The sequence below is a fragment of the Silene latifolia genome, chromosome 2 (genome assembly GCF_048544455.1).
Source record: "Silene latifolia isolate original U9 population chromosome 2, ASM4854445v1, whole genome shotgun sequence".
In the NCBI taxonomy this organism is placed as follows: Eukaryota; Viridiplantae; Streptophyta; class Magnoliopsida; order Caryophyllales; family Caryophyllaceae; genus Silene; species Silene latifolia.
Window position 1 is genome coordinate 57,918,092 of NC_133527.1, and position 6,670 is coordinate 57,924,761.

The 6,670-nt window shown below is 38.4% G+C and overlaps 1 non-coding gene across 1 annotated transcript; it reads right to left on the reverse strand.

Moving 5' to 3' along the window:
- Window positions 1-3,418: 3,418 nt before the first annotated feature.
- On the reverse strand, window positions 3,419-3,525 carry LOC141645221 (small nucleolar RNA R71). The gene has a single exon (XR_012544805.1). It is a non-coding gene; the product is annotated as a small nucleolar RNA R71 (small nucleolar RNA).
- Window positions 3,526-6,670: the final 3,145 nt, after the last annotated feature.

Here is a 6,670-nt window from a genome sequence, read left to right on the forward strand (position 1 = left end):
TCTAAAACCTTTCAAAGAAAAAGTGGAGTTACGTAGTTTATTATCTTCGCGTTGTGAACAAATCCCCAAGGCTAGGATCGTTGGATTATCTTGTTCTTTACGCCGTTGTGATCGTCGTGTCGAGGGTTAAAACCCTAATTGGGTAGTTTTGGGATGTTTTGGGTGTATTGTATTGTTTTGGTTCTAATTGTATGTATATGTGTTATAGGAGGAGAATTCGTAGAGGAACGTTTTTTATTAGCTGTTGTGACGGTCTCGTGTGATTGTTATTCCAGGTAGGGTTTCCCTACTCAGTATTGTTTACATGGCATTGTGATAATTGGTTGTTGTTGTTGTATATCATATCGGTATTGAATCGGATAATGGTTGATTGTATTGTTGATTGTATAACTGTCTGTGGTTTGCGAGGTGCGTCCTCGGCTGAGTGAATTCACTTATCGGAGTGGCTTCACGCCCCTTGATTCGCCTTCTGTGGAACCCCCCGCAGAAGGGATATGCACAATTAGGAACTTGGGTTTATCGCTCAGATGAGATGAGCGGGCCTTAGGTGGGAACGGCTGCGGTCCCTCACTGGCGGTGTTGAATACTTGTTGCGATGAGTATTCTGGCAGGACTACACACTTTAGTGTGTATTCAGGTGTGTGGTGATATGATGGAGATTGGTTTGGTTGGATTGGATTGTTGTATTGCTTTTGTTGTATTGTTTGTGTAATCAGTACTGACCCTGTTTAATTGTTTTAAAAACTATGGTGATCTATTCGAAGATGGTGAGCAGTCATTGAGCAGGCATGAGTTGATGCGCATGGGATAGCTAGGTTGAGTCACCACGAGCTGTTTAGAAGTCTTCCGCTGTGTCAAAACATTATTTTACATTGTTTTAGTTGGTTTGACAATTTTGAGGAACATTTGTATTTTACTTTATCAGTTTTGGTTTTGGACTTGTATCACGTTAAACATATTGATGTGACTCATATTTGAGCACATTTGTCCCCGAATTAACCTCGTTCCTATGCTTTATAGCACATAATTGGGTCATTTGCTATCTTTAGGTACCCATTTTGCATATTCTTTGAGGTTTTATCTCCTTGGTAGGAAAGGAGTGCTAACCTTGCATTTATGAGGCGAAATGGAGATAAATAGATCGCACGTAATGACCAAGCAACAAAGAGAGAGCGGCAATAGAGGCCAAAGTAGATAATAAAGTGAAATGGGCAATGATGAAAAGATCCTTGAATCCCCGACATGATCCTTGAGGATTGTTAAGGAGCAAAAGAAGAAAAGTAGTCTGTCCAAGAATCCGAGTGGATTGAGCACAATCCGGGTGTCTCTGAGCACCTTGATCCGGGCGTCTTGTGCCCAAGACGAGCGGCTTGCAGCAGCTGGATCCGAGCATCTTTCCCAAGATCCGAGCGGATCACAAGTTAGAACAACCGTGCCTCAGCACGGGACGAACAGATCAACACGGGACTAGCTAGAGGATCTGCTCATTTTCTTCGGGAGTAGCATTTCCTCAACTTTTCTTAGGGTCTTAATAGTCATTTAAGCCCTTAGTAACCCTAATCCTTGTACCTAATCTTTAGTATAAATACCCCTTTGTACTACCTAGATTAGCATCCAATCTTAATGCTCTCTTAATCCATCCTTAATCTAGTTGTAATCATCTCTAAATACTCTCAAATTAGTCTTAATTTAGCTGTAATACAATTCTCAATATTAATCACATCTTAATATTTCCTTAATTTCTCTATTGTTCTTCCTTTATTTTGGGTAATTAGAAGATTATTTGGGTTTATTTGGAGGATTGACAACCATCCATCAATCATCAAGTACTTCTATTATTCTTTGGTTTATTATTTGGAATCATCTTCATAGGTATAATTCTCTCTTAACCTTGTTTAATTATTGGTAATCAGTTTCATTTATTCATCATGTTTTGCCTTGTTAGTATGATTGACAATCTTATTAGCATGCTAAACTTGACCATGAGTGAGTAGTTTTCTTAGCTAGGGTTAATGGGGAATTAGGGGAAAAACACATGGGAATTGATCTATGCTCAATATAATATGTTTTCATAATTAATTTGCTTGCTTATTGTGATTTCAACTTATGCACATGTTATGTTTGATGAAATGCGAGCCTATGAATCCTTACATTTTTTTACACATCACCTATCTTTTCAATGAGGCTTGTAAGCTTATACACCAACTCGAGCCTCATTAGACCATGCATATAGTTGAATAGGAAGGATTAAGTCGACTTGTAGGTGTTGTATAATCTAATCGATTCGGCTCCGGGACCCAAACATTCTTAGGGATTGTAAGTTTATACACCAACTCGATCTCATCACAACAATAAGTGCATGCTATATAATTGCGAACATATTTGTATGATCAACTCACATGAATCCCCTATGAACCGATGACACCCTAGTGTCTTTAATCAATTGTTTACAACCCCTTTTAATTATCTTGCTTGTTTTCATTACTTTACTTTTATCTTGTTAATTAGTTTAGACCAATTTCATCTCAACCCAAATTGTGACACTCTAAGACACAACCATTTGCAATTGAGAATTCTACATCAATACCCGTCCCTTGGGATCCGACCTTTACTTACCTCTTTGCTAAAGAGTAGTTTGTGAAGTTATAAATATTGTTTTGGTTGGTAGCTTTCGATGACGAGTTTTAACCGGACCAAAAATGGCGCCGTTGCCGGGGACGGTGTTAAATTGATTTGATTTTCGTTAATTGTTTTTTGTTGTGTCTTTCTTTACCTTGGGGAAGTCAATCTCCTCAAGGTTGTTCTAATTGTTTTCAAGTTGTTTGAAATTTTGCATGACTAGGAGATCACAAGGTAATTTATTACCTATTGATCTTGGAATTGAAAGAACCTTAACCAACAAAGAAGCGTTGCTAGAGGTACTTCAAGAGTTGTAGGTATTGGAGAGATTGTGGACATTCAACCAAATAACATTGAGTTTACCAACCCTTTTGCAAGAGAAAGAGAGGACAACCTAATACAAAGTCCACCACAAAATCAACCCACAATGCCTAAATTTTCATCACATTCCGTATCAACCGAGGAGAACCTACCACATGGTACTCCTACGCCACAATATCTAACCGGTAATTTCATTGCCAAATCCGCATTCACACAACTAGTTGAGAGAAGTCAATTTGGAGGGATGCCCAGTGAAGACCCTCATTCACATATGGAGACTTTTTATGACTATTGTGATGCGATTTCTCAAACCGGAGTTACTCAAGATCAAATCCGATGGGTATTATTTCCTTTTTCTTTGATTGGTACCGCAAAGCAATGGTTAAAGAGCCTAGACAAGGCTACCCTTGGTATTGACTCATGGAAGAAGCTGGCACTTGCCTTCTACAAGAAATTATATCCTCCGGAGAAGACCAATATGTTGAGAGCCCAAATCACCGGGTTCAAACAAAGGGATCAGGAATCATTGTATGAAGCATGAGAGAGATTTAAAGACACTTGTCATTCTTGTCCACACCATGGACTTAGCGAGTGGTTCCTTGTGCAACAATTTTTGAATGGTTTATATGAAGACTCCCGCAACATTCTCAATATGGGATCTAATGGTATTTTTACCGAAGTTGATGACAATCAAACATGGGCCAAAGTCGAAGAGATGGTGGTTCATAATTCACAATATAGTAGAACTCGAACGGCTACTAGAGGAGGAAAGCATGAGGTAGATTCCATCACACAATTGGGTGCTCAACTAAGTGCTCATATTAACACCATCAATTTAAAGTTTGAGAAGGCCATGGCTAAGCTTGATGAAGCTTCCAAATCACCCAAACAACATGTTAATGCTATGGCGGCATCATCCTCAATTCCAAGTGGAGTATGTGAAAGTTGTGGAACTTTGGGACATGACCAAAGTGAATGTAAGGGAACAAGTGAATGCTTTCCAAGCATACAAGAGTGGCACCCCTTATTCCAACTATTACAATGAGAATACCAAATTCCATCCAAACATTTCATACAAGAGCCAAAATGTTCAAAACCCTCAACCAATATACACCCCACCTCCAATGAGAAATCAAGCTCAAAGACCCTTTTACAACCAAAGCTAAGGTTATCAAAATCAACCCTATTACAATCAATCCAATGACCAAGGCTTTGATGTTCAAAAAGCGGTCCTCCAAATGCAAAAGAACTAACAAGAATTTTTCACCCAAATGCAAAAACATAGCCAAGCCAAAGACCTCACCATCAACAATATACTAGCCCACACCAATATTTTGGAAACCCAAATGTCTCAATTAGCATCTTCTAGCTCTCAAAGAGAAAAGGGGCAATTACTACCTCAAAGTAATCCCCCAATACATGAAACGGTGAATGCCATCCATTTGAGGAGTGGTACAAGATATGAAGGGCCAAAGAAGCCGATTGATGAAGACATTGTGGATGCTAGTGTCAAGAAAAGAGTTGTGGAGAACTCTAAAGAAGAAGAACCCACCACCAAAGAGGTTTCTAAGAAGAAGAATGAAGAGAAGGCTAAAGAGCCTATTGTGATTAGACTTCCATTCCCAAGTCGTCAAGCTAAGCCTAAGTTTGATGAACAACTTGAAAAGTTCATGAAGATTGTGAAGAACTTAGAAGTCTCAATCCCATTCACGGAATTGATCAATCATGTTCCGGCCTATGCAAAGTACATGAAAGATATTCTTACCAAGAAGAAATCCATCCGGAAGCTAGAGACTATTGCCTTTACCAAAGTGAGTAGTGCTATTCTTCAAGGAAGTTCACTTCCAAAGCTCAAAGATCCGGGAAGTTTCTCTATTCCATGCATCATTGGCGACACCACAATCAACAAAGCATTATGTGACCTTGGAGCAAGTCTAAGCGTCATGCCATACTCGGTGTGCACGAGGCTAGGAATGGGAGAACTCAAGTGCACCAATATTATGCTTCAAATGGCGGATCGATCAACAAAGATACCTTTAGAGGTATGGAAGGATGTGCCCGTGAGAATTGGCAAATTCTTCATCCCGGTAAACTTTATCACTGTTGACATGGAGGAGGATTCCAACATTCCTATCATCATAGAAAGACCTTTCTTGCACACCACGGGAGCGGTAATTGATGTGAAACATGGAGAACTTACACTTGAAGTGGGAGATGAGACAATCACTTTTAACCTTGACAAAACAATGAGAGCTCCCCGACTACATGAGCCATGCTTCATGGTCGATCATTATAGCCGAGAAAGTGATAGGAAGAAGTTGGCATCTCAATGCAAAGACCAAGCTATGGGTAAAGAATCTCCACCCATATGGAAGAATAAATGGGATAATCCTCAAGATGCTCTATCCGGAGAGAAAGGAAATTTCAACAACAACGAGAGCTTGAATAGCTCACCACCTGTAACACCCCCATTTATTTAGGAGCCTTTAGCTAGACATCCCAATTAAATGAGAGCGTTACCATCTCGGTTTCCCGAGGTAGTGAATAACAAAGTACAACAAACCAAAGTACTTTAAATAAAAACTTTAATGATTACATATGTCTTACAATTTTTAATCAACTAGAACTTAATGTAAAAATAAATACAACTCGCAGCGGAAATTAAATAAGTGATATAACTACATTTGTGATCTAAACTACTGCAGGTCCGAAAGCTCACACGCCCAAGCTCCCGATATCCAGCTAAATCAAAACCTGCAATTTAAATCTGCTCCCCATTTAACCGGAAATATTAAATGGTTCACCATAGGACGCCATCAATTAAAGCAGGCATCAATTTTATTTTGACACAGAAGCAAACACGTCAACCAATGCTTGAGAAGGAAACTAAACAATGAATAAGAATAAAGCAACCTGCAATATCACTGATACACAAATAAACTCTAACACCACATTCTCGTTCACTCCACACCACCGCACACAGTCACTTCTAGACACACAGTCATACTCCTCTTCTAGACACACAGTCATACTCCAGGACACACAGTCCCGCCTCAGACACACAGTCTGGATACACACAAAACTCATCTCCAAACTCCAACAACAATCAATAATAATGACATAAGACAGAAACTCCAGAAAGATAATAAAAGATCGCTGTAACAATTAAACACAACCTTCACCTATCCACCGCCTCATACATTTAATCCATCTTTAGCAATAACAGAAATAAGACAAGATTGAGTAGTTTCCTACCTGGCAAACAAATCCAATTAAGCAGCTCAAAGCGCTCCAAATAATTAAAGCACACGAACCCGACTATAAATTCTTCACAAATCGTCACCTAACATAAATATATAATTCTATTCAATTATTTATTTTTAATTATAATTTATTATATTACTATTTACTTCATTTATACTTCATTATTTAGTTATCATTATTAATTATCATATTTTATTCATAACCTATTATTATTAATTATTATGATATACGAAAACCCGCATCAAACCCAAATTAGAAACCTGACTCAACGATTATTAATTAATTAATTAATTAATTACGTTAATTATAATCTTGTATAATATACTTATAAAAACCCGTTTCAATAAGTCAAGATCCGACTACTTTATTAATACCCGAGTAACCCAAATAAAACCCGACTTAAATAAAACCCTAACCCATGCAAACCCACGACACTCATGTGAAAATCACACAACACCCAAACCAT